This window comes from Ovis canadensis, chromosome 19 (assembly GCF_042477335.2).
Source record: "Ovis canadensis isolate MfBH-ARS-UI-01 breed Bighorn chromosome 19, ARS-UI_OviCan_v2, whole genome shotgun sequence".
Classification (NCBI taxonomy): Eukaryota; Metazoa; Chordata; class Mammalia; order Artiodactyla; family Bovidae; genus Ovis; species Ovis canadensis.
The window spans coordinates 50,097,503-50,113,603 of NC_091263.1; the positions used below are offsets into that span (position 1 = coordinate 50,097,503).

General features: G+C 38.7%; 1 long non-coding RNA gene across 1 annotated transcript; it reads left to right on the forward strand.

Annotated features, from left to right (window-relative positions):
• The first annotated feature begins 495 nt into the window (after window positions 1-495).
• Window positions 496-16,101, forward strand: LOC138424684 (uncharacterized). The gene is made up of 5 exons (XR_011250932.1): window positions 496-597; window positions 11,853-11,980; window positions 12,389-12,507; window positions 14,984-15,037; window positions 15,941-16,101. It is a non-coding gene; the product is annotated as an uncharacterized lncRNA (long non-coding RNA).

The following is a 16,101-nucleotide window of genomic DNA, read 5'->3' on the forward strand; positions in this document are numbered from 1 at the left end:
GGAAAATGAATGGGCCATATCCAGAAGTCAGAGACACGAATTTCAAGTAGATGATGAAAAAAAAAGGTTGTTACTGACCTCTGTCCAGATATAACTCCAGTCTCTGCTTCCTATTCAGTCTTAAAGTACAGAGACAAAGCTGGCATTCTATCACTCCACTTGAAGAGTACTTTTCTCATCAAGAGAAATCCTGACATTTTCTCTCTCCAATCACTTTGAGAAGTTAGAAGCTGTGGCAAGGGATTCTCTTAGCTTTCAAATGGAAAAACTTAATGTGCCATGAACTTCTGGTCATAAACTAAGAAGTAAAAACTCTCTTTGGGCCTTTTAGAAATCAGCTCTCCAACTTTATGTCCATGGTTTGTAATGTCGTAATTACCTCCCTGGTTGTACAGCAGCTGCCTTTGCAAACAAAGTTGAAACCTGCAGGTCACCTTGGATTAACCAATGTATTGTGTCCACAACTGCCAGGGCCCTGAATATGTGCTCTGTCTTGAACAGAAAAGCGCATGAAGAGGGAAAACACACAGGCACACAAAACAACTTTGGCTAAATCTGACAAACAGGAAGAAAGCATACTGGAGAAAGATGGCTTGGGTATGATTATTTTCCTGCATTTTGCTAAACACCATTTATCTTCTGGGAAGCACTACAAACAGAGCTGTGGCTTTCAGACTGTGCAAATATTATTGCTATGCATGTGAAGAGATTAACTCATGGAAACATGGAAAAACACAGACTCTAAGGAGTAGTATAGATTCTTTCTTTTGACTTGTGCCTTTCTCTTGTCAGATTATCATGGCCAGCATTTTGGTTTTTCGTTTGCTTGCTTTTTTGGGGGTGTTTGTTCCTTGCTTTAGTTTGGGGTTTTTCTTTCTTCTTCTTTTTTTTTTCAAATGATTTCTCACAGAATAGTTCAAATCAAACTGAGAAAATGCACCCTTACTGTGATGTAGGCTCATTTATCACCTTCAAGAAATTGACAGCTTTTCTTCGATAACACTCTTTTGCCTTGGGTTTAAGATGCAAAATACAATAGTTATTACTTTATAGGTATCCCATCAGGAATAAAGAAACTGGCGTTTTACCCACTGCCTAGAACATTGTCCCTTCCTTTTTCCTCGGCTCTTTCTTTTTTCATTTTCATATCTTTGCTTAAATGTCAGGACTTAGTTTCTTAAAAATTAAACATACTCCAAAGTAAACAAAAGTACCACAACAACTGAGCAATTCTATTTCTAGGCATGTGCCCAAGAGAAGTGAAAACATCGGCACAAAACCTTGTGTATGATTGTTCATAGCGACATTATTCTTAAGATCCCCAAACTGGGAAATATCCAAAGATTTGTCAACTGGCAAATGGATAAAATGGATAAACAAAATGTGATATATCCACAGATCAAAATATTATTTAGCTGCAAAAAGTACTGGTGTATGCTACAACACTGATTAACCTAAAAACCTTTATGCTAAATGAAAGCAGTCAATACAAAAGATCACATATTGTGGGATCTCCCCTTGTATGAAATGTCCAGAAAAAAGCAAATCTGTAGGAAGTACTCAAAAGGTTGCTTGTGACTAGTAACAGAAATAAAAATTAACTGTACATGGGAATGAGGGACTTTATAGGGGTGATGAGAATGTTCTAAATTATAAATATAAATTATATTTTGATGACAGTTATACAACTCAGTCAATTGAATGAAAATCACTGAATGGTACAACAAAAAAATTTTAATAATAATAAAGCCAGGCCTTTTTTAGCCTGAGATTAAATAAAATTCCCTTGCTGTACCTTCCCTTGGCTCCTGCTTTAGATAGCCTCATTCCGTTTGAAAGTACCTGGATTTGGTCTCAGATACACATGGATTCTATTCTCAACTGTGCTATTTACTGGCTTGATCTTGCCCTCCTTAAGAGCTCAGGGTGCAGGTCTGTTTGTATTGAATTATTTGTCATAGCATCAGAATGTTTTTGTGTTTGTGTCCTTTTACCTAACTAGACCATGCACTTGGGGCCTGTTCTTCTGTCTCTCTTGTACTATGCCCGGTGACACAGATGACATCTCTGGGCAGAGCAGTGTGGTGGGTAAAACCTCTGCAACCAGGGTGCTTGCATATAATGACCCACTCTCTAGCTGTGTGACCGTGGCCAAGGTATTTAACCGCACTGATTCACCATTCTTAAATGTTTTGTGTGTGTGTGTGTGTGAGTTATTAAGGTCTTCTGAAAATTAAATGAGATGATACAAATTACATGAGGTGAAGCATGCTGATACATATACAGTGATCAGAACAGTGCCTGAGGGCCCATCAGAAGCGCTACATGCTAGGTATAATCTGTATACTCCATATCTGGACAGATACAAATAACACACATCTGCTTGGCTTTTCACTTCTCAGGAGTGTTTGGATCCACTCTCGAAATGCATCACCACCAACCAGCCTTGGTAACACTCTTCAACAGAAAATGCTCACCTAGACCTCTGAACAGCCTGGGGGTTTATGGTTCTCCTTTAATCCTCTGCCTCAGTTTCTCATCAAAGTAGGTTGTCTTTTAGTAAAAACTTAACAAATGTTTTTGTACTTGAATTTTGTACTAGCAAATTCCATTAATTCGAAGAATTGTGCACTTAGCATAGTTATTGAATGCTCACTGAGTACCGGAATTCTAGGAGGTAGAGACTAAAATACTTGTCCTTGAGAAGTTTGAGATCAGCATCAGAGATTCCCAAACTCCCTGGGTATCAGTGACCTCAAGAAACAGTAGGTGATAAGGTGTGGCAGGAGGAAGGAAGGATTAAAAATCACTCCTCTACCCCATTACCTCCAGAAAGTTACATCTAACTAAAACAACTTTTTTAAGTAATGTAATATCTGCAGAAAACCACCTTTAGAAAACTTTGCTATTTTCATTGATCTGTAACATGCAATCAATGTAAACATAACATGTTTGCTATGCAAACACAGTCTCAGGTAAGTCCTCTATGATATTGTTCCTTAAAACGAACTTCTGACATACTCCTATGTTGAAATTTTGGAATTGTCATGAAAGTATTAAGTTTTGTTTGCTCATTTACTTATTTAAACCAGTATTCTGGTGGATTTAAAAAATACAGATCCACTGGACTTTCTGACTCAGAATCTCTAGAGGTAGAACCCAGGCATCTGTTCTGTTAACTGTCCCCCAGGGTCCAGTTAACAGATCTGTGTTGGGGAACCACTGCTCACAGGTGGCAGAAAGGGAAGATGGGTTACACTAAAGACAGGGAGACCAGTGAGGAGGTGAGAAATGAGGAAAAGGTGAGCAAGGCAAGAAGGATGTGGGGGGCTTAGCCCCTCAAGATGTGCATGTCCTCATCCCTCACCTGACATGGCAAAAAGGACTTTGTAGATGTGATTAGAGACCTTGAGAGAGGGAGGTTATCTGGGTGAGCTCTTAGTGGTATCACAGTATCCTTGTAAGAGGGAAGGAGAGGGAGATTCAGCTGTAGAAGAGGAAGAAGTCTTTGGCAGGGAGAGGAAAACTGTTGTTCTTGGAGGAAGCAGCCATTAGGCTTGAACAACGCTGGTGTTAATCCACATACAATTTACACTTGGGCCTCCATGTCTGTGATTCTTCTGCAGCCATAGATTCAACCAACAGAGGACCATGTACTGCTATATTATTTACCATTGAGAAATATCCCCATATAAGTAGAAACATGTGGTTCAAACCTGTGTTGTTCAAGGGTCAACTGTACAGAAATATATAGGAATGAAACCATTAAGAGCTGGCAATTGTTAGATTATGCAAAGTTTAAAAACAGAGTGAGAAGGAAGAATCAAAAATGAGTCAAGATTTCTAATTGTTGATGGATGAATTGATTCCTGACCCCCCTCAAAAACAAACAAAAACCCAAAAAACAAAAAAGGAGGTTATAAAAAAAAATAGAAAGATTTGTTTGGGCTTTTACTCAGGGAAGGTACAGGTGAAGATGGCCAACAGATAGTTGGATATACAGGTTTAAGATTTGGGTTCTATCATCTGCAAAAGGGAAAGCTGAAATATAACCCATGTCTGCTGATTGCGGGGACTAAAGGAGACAGTGTATGTCGAAGTCTGGTGTGTGAAGGTACTCAACACATCAGAGGAAATACCTCCACCACAGTATAGTTCCATGATCTGGGGTCTGTTTCCAGGCAAAGGAGGCTATGAGACTTTGTCCCTTATCCCACCCTCACCCCATTAGTCTATTTGGCAGAATGCAAAATGCTAACTGGAGTGGTCATTAAAATAGTCACGAACATCAGCTAAGGTTTAAGTGCCTGGTGAAAGGTGCCTCTGTTGACCCCAGAGGAAGATGCAGGCTAATGCAGCCAGCCAATATTTCTTAACTGAGTAAAGCTTCATTAATTGGGACACAGAATGGCTCAACTCTTAACAGAGTTTATGTTTTCCCCCTTTTTAAAGAAAAGGGAAGCAAAATGAAGAGTTTAACAAGATTTCCAGAGGGAATATTTAAACACCTTACAAAAGCAAACTGCTTTTAATCACCTTCGAACACTTGAGAAGCACCATTGGCCGTCCAGCTGATTTCTGAATGGCAAATCATTTCTAATTTTTTATTAAGCAAGTGCTCGAGGGAAGATGAAGGAATAATTTTATAACCTGGTTCTATTTCTTGGAAATAATGAAGCTGTTTCCTTTAAAATACGTCACCATTCTGACCTCCACTCATTCTAACTGGCTTTCTTCTAACAAGGAGTAGGGGCGTCCCTGGTGGCTCAAATGGTAAACAATCTGCAGAGTAGGAGATGTGGGCTCGATCCCTGGATTGGGAAGATTCTCTGGAGAAGATTTAGTGAAAGCTTTGGTTTTCCCAGTAGTCATGTACAGATGTGAGAGTTGGACCATAAAGAAGGCTGGGAGTGAAGAATTAATGCTTTCGAGCTTTGGTGTTGGAGAAGACTCTTGAGAGTCCCTTGGACTGCAAGGAGATCAAACCAATCAATCCTAAAGGAAATCAACCCTGAATATTCATTGAAAAGACTGATGCTGAAGCTGAACTTCCAATACTTTGGCCACCTGATGCGAAGAGCTGTCTCATTTGAAAAGACCCTGATGCTGGGAAAGAGTGAAGGCAGGAGGAGGGATGACAGAGGATGAGATGGTTGGATGGCATCATTGATTCAGTGGACATGAGTTTGTGCATACTCCAGGAGATGTTGAAGGAAAGGGAGGCCTGGCATGCTGTAGTCCATGGGGTCACAAAGAGTCGAACATAACTGAGTGACTGAACAACAAAAACAAGAAGTGAGATAAATGAGGGTTTCATAGATCTTCTCCAGAGCTCTTTCTCCACCACCTGTCTTAGCCATGTATTTTGGGGTTTCTGGACTCAATTCCAGTGTATGAGTGTGTGTATAGGGGTGGGGCTCCTTCCCATATCAGCAAGCAAGTCTCAGGACACCAGGTGGCGTCCTATGATTCAACTCAGTTCTGTCACTGCACACCCAGGGATAGCGTCAGGTTTCAGAGTCAGGGTTCAGTCCCACAGGAGTGCCCACATCTGCTCCCTGCTGTCCCACTTCAGTTATCTCCTGTGCTTGTGACCACCCGGCTAGAGACTGGAGGTTCTGATGATTCTCTCTAATTCATGATGCCAAATGCAAGTCCAGGTTATCACCTGTGCATCTGACCAACCAGCTATAGACTGAAGGTTCCCACAGCCTCCTTCCTTAATTTGCTAGAGCAGCTCGCAGAACTCAGAAACATTTATTTACTAGGTTACTGGTTTATTGTAAAAGGATTTAACTCAGGAATAGTGAGATGGAAGTCAATAGCCAAAAACCAAAAAAATTCAATTAAAAAAGAGGTTCGGTTTAGTTCAGTTGCTCAGTCATGTCCAACTCTTTGCGACCCCATGAACTGCAGCACTCCAGGCCTCCCTGTCCATCACCAACTCCTGGAGTTCATCCAAACTCATGTCCATTGAGTCAGTGATGCCATCCAGCCATCTCATCCTCTGTTGTCCCCTTCTCCTCCTGACCTCAATCTTTCCCAGCATCAGGGTCTTTTCCAACGAGTCAGCTCTTCGCATCAGATGGCCAAAGTATTGGAGTTTCAGCTTTAGCATCAGTCGTTCCAGTGAACACCGAGGACTGATCTCCTTTAGAATGGACTGATTGAATCTCCTTGCAGTTCAAGGGACTCTCAAGAGTCTTCTCCAACACCACAGTTCAAAAGCATCAATTCTTCAGCGCTCAGCTTTCTTTACAGTCCAACTCTCACATCCATATATGACTACTGGAAAAACCATAGCCTTGACTAGACAGACCTTTGTTGACAAAGTAATGTCTCTGCTTTTTAATATGCTGTCTAGGTTGGTCATAACTTTCCTTCCAAGGAGTAAGCATCTTTTAATTTCAGATATGCTGAATAGATATTTTTCCAAAGAAGACTTACAGATAGCCAACAGGTGTACTCAAAGACATTCCATGTCACTAATCATAAGGGAAATGCAAATCAAAACCACAATGAGATGTCCCCTCACACCTGTAAGTAGGCCTATTATCAAAAGACAAAAAATAACAAGTGTTGGCAAGGATGTGGAGAAGTATTGGAGAGAATGTAAATTAGTATAGCCACTATGGAAGATAGTGGGCTTCCCGGGTAGCCTAGCTGCTAAAGAATCCATCTGTAATGCAGGAGACCTCAGTTCGATTTCTGGATCAGGAAGATCCGCTGGATTGTGGGCTTCCTTGGTAGCTCAGATGGTAAAGAATCAGCCTGCAATGCAGGAGACCTGGTTTCGATCCCTGGGCTGGGAAGATCCCCTGGAGAAGGGAATGGCTATCCACTCCAGTATTCTGGCCTGGATCATTTAATGGACAGAGGAGCCTGGCAGGCTACAGTCCATGGGCTTGCAAAGAGTCAGACACGACTGAGTGACTTTCACACACATGGAAAACAATATGGGGGTTCCTCAAAAAATTAAAAATGCAACCATAATGTGATCCAGAAATTCTACTTCTGGATATTTATCTAAAGACCTCAGAAACACTAATTTGAAAAAAAAAATGAGCCCCCATGTTTTTACACATACAGACACACACACATCCAATGGAATATTATTCAGCCATAAAAGAGAATTAAATCTGGCCATTTGCAACAACGTAAATGGACTTTGAGGGTATTATGCTAAGTGAATACCATATGATCTTACTTAAATGGGGACTCTAAAAACAAAAAACCAAGATGATAGATATAGAGAAGAGCTGATTGGTGGTTGCCAGATGTGGCAGGTGAAGAATGGGAGGAACAAGCAGATGAATGGATAAGAAAGCTGTGGTACATATACACAATGGAGTATTACTCAGCCGTTAAAAAGAATACATTTGAATCAGTTCTGATGAGATGGATGAAACTGGAGCCGATTATACAGAGTGAAGTAAGCCAGAAAGAAAAACACCAATACAGTATACTAACACATATATATGGAATTTAGAAAGATGGCAGTGACGACCCTGTATGTAAGACAGCAAAAAAGACACAGACGTGTATAACGGACTTTTGGACTCAGAGGGAGAGGGAAAGGGTGGGATGATTTGGGAGAATGGCATTGAAACATGTATACTATCATGTAAGAATTGAATCGCCAGTCTATGTCCGACGCAGGATACAGCATGCTTGGGGCTGGTGCACGTGATGACCCAGATAAATGTTATGGGGAGGGAGGCGGGAGGGGGGTTCATATTTGGGAACGCATGTACACCCATGGTGGATTCATGTCAATGCATGGCAAAACCAATAAAAATTAAAAATAAAAAAAGCTACAACACAGAAAAAATAAAATAAAGACACATACACACACACACACAAGAATGGGAGGAACAGGTTAAAAGAAAGAAAAGATTAATTAAAAAAAATTTTTTTTCGTCCCAGCTCCCATCATCTTCTACCGGGACTCCTGCAACAGTTCTTCCTCTAGCTTGTTGAATCTACTCAATAGTCTTCTAATTTCCCCAGTGACAAGTGCCAGTGAGATCTACCCAAAACAAAGTGTAGTCTCTGGAGTCAGACTGAATGGGATCATTAACCCTGGGACTTTTGCTCATGCATGGTGTTTCCTAGCCTCATTGTCTTCATCTACAAAACTGATAGCAGTCACTGCCTCTGAGGTTTCAGGTGAGGATTAGGTGAAGGTGAAGGGCTTTCCTTGGCACCTCCAAATAACAACTGCTAAGTAAATCTAGGTTCCATGACTGTGACCACTTGGCCTGTCCACCAGCCAACCAGTTTGGACAATCTCACCATAGTTATTACAAAGTAGCACGTGTTTATTCTGCAATAGTCATATATCAGTTTATGTAAGCCAAGTGCAAAAGGAGGTTTATGCCTTGTTTTTTTTCCCCATAATTTTTGAGAAGCATAATTAGGAGAATATGCATATAACTTAAATGAAACCAATCATGCTTATGAACGGTCTAAGTCATGGATATAAAACGAGCATTTAAAATATGAGTAGATGGATCGGTTCATTATTCTTTCTTTAAAGTGAATACAATACCTTTCATACGCCTAACAGACTCTTCCCACAACTTATCCCCTGTAGCTCCCAGTAAAACATCAAAACATCTTTAAAGAAATTAAAAAAACAACTCTGAGTGAGCCATTAAATATTCAGAAGGGCACTTAATCTATGAAGAAAGAATGCAATCCTTAGCTGACTGGAGATAAACAAAGAAAAATTAGAAAATAATGCTACTCTGAAATCTTCATTGTAATTCTCTCTAGACACAAATAACGTGTTTTCTATCAGGTGATTCCTTTTATCTCAGGAGCTGTTCTAATTGCTTAAAATTTGCTCCGAGTTGAGTAATTCAAAGTGTCTCACCATCATATTTTGTTAGAAAAGCTCATTATCTTAATGTGAAGGAAGCTTTCTCTAAAATGATGAAAAGAATATATTTAAATGAAATGCCATTTTATTCTTTTTAAAGGACTTAGGGCTGCAGTTTGTACTTTAAGAGGCTCTAAAGACTGAAGACATTACAATGGCTACTCTCTACACCCCACCTCGTATTTCAAAATAAAAACAGCTCTAAAATAAGTGGGGCAAAAGGCCAAAGTTCTACTTTTCCCGCAAGGACTACATTGTTGATTTCCTTCAAATAGCATATACTTAAATTCTTCAAATTTTTTCTTGGTGAAGTTACCTGATCGGCTTAATTTGCCTAATACAGACTCAGCATAGTAGGGACCCACAGGACTCAAAGTGTTTGGGCACAGAGTAGTCTAGCAAAGGTGAGACTTGAAGACCTGGATCCAAATCCCATCTGAGCCACTTACTACCTGTGTGAACCTGGGCTAATTCCTTCTCTCTGAGCATTAATCATTTGGTCTATGGTTGAAGCATGGTTGTGTTGGGATAAGAACGAGTAAACAGATGCACAGTCCCCTAAATCTGCCCTCTCAATTTGCTAACTAAATAATAGTATAAAGCGCTTTGCAATTAACCCATCACTTGTACGTAAACAGTGCCTCAGCAAAGCACTATTGATTTCCTTAAGTAAACTAAATGGGCACCCTTACAGTGTTTATTTATTTTAAAAATTTGTTTAGCATGTTCAGACAGCAGAGAATATTTCAAAAACTCCACAGGTTTCAGTTGATCAGAATTTGAGTTAATGAGTTTTTGGTAGGTAGCCTAACATGTGGAGAGAAGGAATGAAAAAAGAAGAGAAGAAAATTATGTACAATTGCCGTTAAAGATAACAGAACACAATCTTTCCAGTGGATTTTAAGCATCTGGGGAGTAAACAAAATATTCTTTTGTAGGAATATGCTTGATACCTGCTGAGAAACCCATTTTCCTGAGAAGGTGAAGGCTTTCAATACCTGCTCAATTACTTTGTGCCTTGTCACTTGTTAGGTGACTGAAATTTTAAAGAAAAAGATGGTACTAGTTAACACCTCATTGCTGCAGGAGTCATTCATTCAACAAGCAAACTTTTTATTGAGTCTATTCAATATCAACCCATGATCTTAGATAATTAGGATGAAATTACCAACAAGGCTCATATATGACCCTCGTCACATGGAACATACATGTTTGGAGAGTGGAAGAAAGCTACCCTTGAGAACATTTATTTTCTAGTAACCATGTGCCAGGCACTCCTTTAGCACATTACATGTGAATGCATTTTTATGAATTTCACTGATAGGACTGAATTAGAAGCTATGCAATTCCTGTCTCTTCTTGCAATTACCACCAAAAGTTGTTCAGCAGGAATAAATTAATGGTTAGGATTAATACACACACATTACTTTACATAAATATATCTATTATCTGTATATGTACACATAATAGATAACCAAAGAAGATCTACTGTATAGCACAGAGAACTATACTTACTATTTAGTGATAACCTATAAGGGAAAAGAATTTGAAAAAGTATATATATATGCAAAACTGAATCACATATATTTATATATATAACACAGTATGCATGCATGAATGCTGAGTTGCTTCAGTCATGTCCAGCTCTTTGCAACCCCATGGATTGTAGCCTGCCAGCCTCCTCTGTTCATGGGAATTCTCCAGGCAGTAATACTGGAGTAGGCTGCCATTTCCGCCTCCAGGATATATATATATTATATATATGTAATATATATAATATATAACATGTATGTATATGTTATATATATAACTGAATTACAGTGTTGTACATATGAAACTAACACAGAATTCTAAATCAACTATACTTCGATTTTTTAAAACTTTGTTAGCGGAAAAATTAAAACCACCATCATTAAACCTATTTCTCCAAAAATTTTTTCTATGTAATTATATTTAAAAAGGGACCTACGTTCTTCAAAAATGTCACTGCTGTGGAAAAAAAAAAAACAAAACCTGAAGAACTGATCAAAATTAAAGGAGACATAGTAACAAAATGTAATAAGCAATCTTGGTCTGAATCCTGTACTGTTGGTCTGAATCCTGTACTGTAGAAGAAAAATACAATAAAGATCCTTATTGGATCAGTCAACAAGATTGGAATGTGAACAGTAGATTGAATAGAAATATTGATTAACGTTTAAGTACCTGAAGTGGGTAACTGTAGTGCAGTTATGTAACAGAATGTTCTTATTCTTAGGAAGACACAGTAAAGAACCTAAGGATAAGGTGGTATAATGAATATAACATAACTGCAGATGGTTTGGGGAAAATATTCTATATATGACAAATGACAAAGGAAACAGGGCAAGACATTAACAATTGGTGAATCTAGGTGAAGGGCATTATGGAGTGTTTTTATACAATCTTCGTAATTTTTTTTCTTGATGCTTGTCATTCCTTGCAAATAGAAGTTTAAAAATACTGTAAATCTAAAACATAGGCTCCCTAATAGCAAAAGGTAGGGATGAAAATTCCAAGTACATACTCTCTGCAGCTGGGGATCATTAAGAATGATGTCCTGTTGTGACCAGATATTAAAAGTCTGATCTACCATGGTGAATTTCTATGGATCTGGGCAATAAAATGGAACATTCTCCCATTCTAGGATTTTATTATCATTCCTCTGAGGATGTATTCTTGGTCAGATATTCTTTATTTTGGCTCCAGATCACCTACAACTTCAGGATGTGTTTTGAAGTCAATTAATCTCTAAGGCCTTCCAAATATTGAAAATGTCATTAAAATATGAAGTAGAACTGAGCAGATTTTTGTGTTAAAATTCTCCCAATCTATTCCCATTTCCACTCATCACTGTGTGTGTGTTAGTGCGCGCACGCACACACACACACACACACACACACACACACACTCCATCATGTCCTACTCTTTGTGTCTCTTTGGACTATAGCCTGCCAGGCTCCTCTGTCCATGGAATTTCCAGACAAGAATACGGGAGTTGGTTGCCATTTCCTTCTCCAGGGGATCTTCCCAACCCAGGGATTGAACCTGCATCTCTTGTGTCTCCTGCACTGGCAGGTGGGTTCTTGACCAGCTGTGCCACAGGGGAAGCCCTGAGCCACCAGGGAAGCCCACTGCGGAAGTTTTACTGAAATCTGAAATCCCTAAGTAGCTTAGTCTCTTGATAGCTCAAATATAACTTTTTTGCCCTGATTTAAAGTTTTCTTTAACAATGTGATTTATGTGCTAACTTAGACATTTCTCAGGAGATGAGGGATTCAAAGAGCAGCCATGACTTGGGACTCTGGGAAGGAATAATTTTATGGAGGCTCAGTTATAATGGGGAAAATAATTCTTACCTCAGAGGGGATGATGTAAGAGATAATTGTCATTTGCAAAATGCCTCAAGGTCTTGAGATAAAAGGGGTCATTTTGGTGTATCAGGCTGTCATTTTTATTATGTGCTTTCTTATTTTTCTTTTACAGATTATGGAGCAAAATCGTTTTAAATGAATTCAAAGTGGTTGCCTTACTTCACCGATTAAACTATCTACTTGCCCTTGGCCACAGGCAGAGTTCTTATCAATGGAATGAAGAAGAATAAAGTAATTCCTAGCTTTGTTGCTTCTCCTTTTATTTTCACTGGCTTTCTAAATGAGCTACTTTATTTTCAATATATTATTCCGCTTTAATTATTTCCATATTATTATTTTAGTTTAAATTATACAAATGACGCTTGCCTTAGCACATTAATGGTAAGTGTATAGCCAGGGAAATTCAATTTCACTGTCTTAGTCTAATTGGGCTGCTATAACAGAGCATCATAGACTGTGACTTCTAAACAACAGAAATGTGTTTCTCACAGTCTTGGAGACTGGAAGTCTGAGACAAGGATGCTAGTATGGATGGGTTCTGATGAGGGTCCACTTCTGGCTTGTAGATTGCCCTCTTCTCCTAGTACCTTCGCATGGAGGAAAATGGACAAAGGAGTACTCTAACCTCCTTTTATAAGGGCACTAATCGGTGGCTCAGACAGTAAAGGGTCTGCCCACAATGCAGGAGACCTGGGTTTCATCCTTGGGTTGGGAAGATCCCCTGGAGAAGACAACAGCTACCCATCCCAGTATTCTTGCCTGGAGAATTCCATGGACAGAGGAGCCTGGCAGGCTACAGTCCATGGAGACACAAAGAGTCAGACAGGACTGAGCGATTTTCACTTTACTTCAAACCCATTTACCAAAGCTTCATCACATGACTTAATGACTTCCACCTCTGAATTCCATCACATTAGGAGTTAGGATTAGGGGTGGGGAACACAAACATTGAGTCCATAACATCCACCAATATTTACTGAACACCTGTCATGTGTTAGGCACTGAGAGAAAACTGGTGGACCCACTTGCAGAGTTTATGAAGCTTGGAGTTTAGTGGTGCAGAAGCACAGGGAATAATCATAAAATAAATAGTCCATTTTAAAGTTTGACGACAGACATAACCAGAGGCTTGATACTGCTAGGATAGAGCCTGGTATAAACTTCTAATAGATCTTCCTAGTTCTGTTTGTAATAAATGTGATTGAAGATGTCCTCAGAGGTAAGACATTTTAATAACACACTAATTTGTCAGAAACAGTGTATCTAGGTCAAAGGAAGAGCTCAGTCTCAATTGTTAGTGATGATTTTGGTTTTCTCTGAGTTTTAATATCTTTGAGGATATGATGGAACATTGCAACTGTAGAAAAAATTGCAGACACTGAGCCAAAACTGGTTCTTATATAATTGACTGTAAACATCAAGAGGAAATTAAACTTTTTTAAAAAGAAAAATATGAAATAAACAACATTGCAGTAATGAACTTAGGGTCAAAATATTTATGAGTCATTGCAATTCCCTAGTGGAACATCTAGTTATCATTTATTGAATGCTTTCTCTTTGTACAGAGTAAGGACTCAATAAATAATACCTATTACTGTGTTCTATTTTGGAGGCTCATATTGTGGTAAGGACTCACTCAGATTAGCTCAAATAATGTGGAGACGTCAAAAGGACCTGAAAATACAGGCAATCAGGAATTTCAGCTCTGGTGTAAATGATCTCACAGGGACCCAGAAAATGAAATGTTCTATCTAGCCTAACAGTAAGAGGAGGACCCATCTTACTTCAAAGAGATTTGAATGCATCGAATATTTCTGTAGAGTAGTGGTTCTCAAAGTTTGGTCCTTGGATCAACAGTATCAGCATCAACTAGGAATTTGTTAGCATTGCAGATTCTTAGTGCCCCAGACCCACTGTGTCAGGAATCTGACTGTGGAACTAGTACTATTTTAACAGGCCCTCCAGGCAAGGAGAGAAGATTGTTTCTCGATTTCCATCACCTTTACCATCTGGGATAATTGGGACATCAATCACCAATTAAACAGAAGTCTCAATTTAAACAATAAGTGGAATTAGGGACTGACCTAAATTAAAGATCCAGAAGCGGGGACTCTCTGCCCAAGTTTGAGGAAAACTGCCCTAGACCAGACCTGCCCTGGTTAACTCTGGCTTGTCACTGGGTATGAAAACCTTGGCTACAGGATTTCATGACTTGACTATATGACTCAGCCTCTCCTCTCCTTTGGGTTTTGCTTCCTTAGCTAACACTTATTTTATTTTCTCAGTATCTCAATTTGAGGTGGTCTGATTAGTCCAATATTGTAAGCACTACTTCTATTGGACAGAGCTCTGGAGCCAGGCCAGCCTATCGGTCACCAATCAGCTTATAAAGTGGCTGCCTTAAGGTCCCATGCCCACTCCTGGTCCAGTCAGCCAAGGCCAGAGAGCTGGGCCTATAGGGAAGCACCTGTAGGTGGGGCTACTGATGCATAATGAATGGCTTGGAACTGTTTCTAGAAGTATTCTATGGAAGGCTCTCCATCAAAAGGGACTATAGGTCCTTTACTTTTATCACCTAGAAAAATTGAATGACCTAACATAGACATGACTTCTGATACAGGTCCCAAAATGAATTGGTTTGTACTGAAATAACTGTGAAGCTGTTATAACAAATCCCTTAAATACTAACGTGTCTAAATAACTACAGATGACTGGACATTCATCGGACCTATTACGTTTTTCTTCAATGAAGATCCTTGAGGTAAGGATCAGTACCCAAAATACTCCCTGGCACATAGTGAGTGCTCAATAACTATTTATTGAATAAATGAATGGATGGATGGGTGAGTGAGAAAAAGGAATCTATCTGGACCTACAGATTACCATATGAAGTGAAGTAACCAGAGAAAGACAAATATTATCTATCACTTATATATGAAATCTAAACAAATGATACAAAGTCATTTACAAAATGGAAATAGACTCACAGACATATAAAACAAACGTAAGATAACCAAAAAGGATGCGATGGGGGAATAAACTGGGAGTAAGGGATTAACAGATACACACTATTCATAAAGTAAAAAGTAAGGATTTACTGTGCAGCACAGGGAACTATATTCAATATCTTGTAATAGCTTATAATGGACAAGAATCAAATAAAAATATATGTAATATATATGTAATATAGTATAATTTAAAACTGAATCACTTTGCAGTACACCTGAAAATATCCTAATATTGTAAATCAATTATCCTTCAATTTTAAACTCTTTGTGAAAGGGAAGGGTTAACACACACAAGCAAAAAAGCCAACAAAAACAAATTTTTGAATTCTTGTATTCAGAGTCTCAAATTTAAAACTTTTGATTCAATAGCCTATATTTATACAGGCTGTTGTTGAGAACATTTTACATAGCTTTCAAACAAAGGAGCATACATAACAACATTTGCTATAGCTTTATGTAAAATAGCTAAAGGTTATAGTCTAAATGATTCTCTAAAGGACCTTGGTTAAATAAATCACAGAACCAAAAACAGAATAGTTTGGAGCTGTTTCACAATTTTAAATGAATTTCTTCAGAAATGTGCAATAGGTATTTGCTACAGTTGCTTGATTTCACTGATTCAACAAACAAACTAATTTACTCACCCTTGTTTGCAGGTAGCAGTGAAATGAAGAATGAAAAATTCCTAGCCGTGTTGTCATGTTTAAGAAGAAATTTTCCCATTAAAAAAAACAAATATGGTTGTTGGTTGCCCATCAACCACATTTCAATTGAAATAAAAAATAAAGAAGCAGCTTAAATATTTTCTGATATGGAA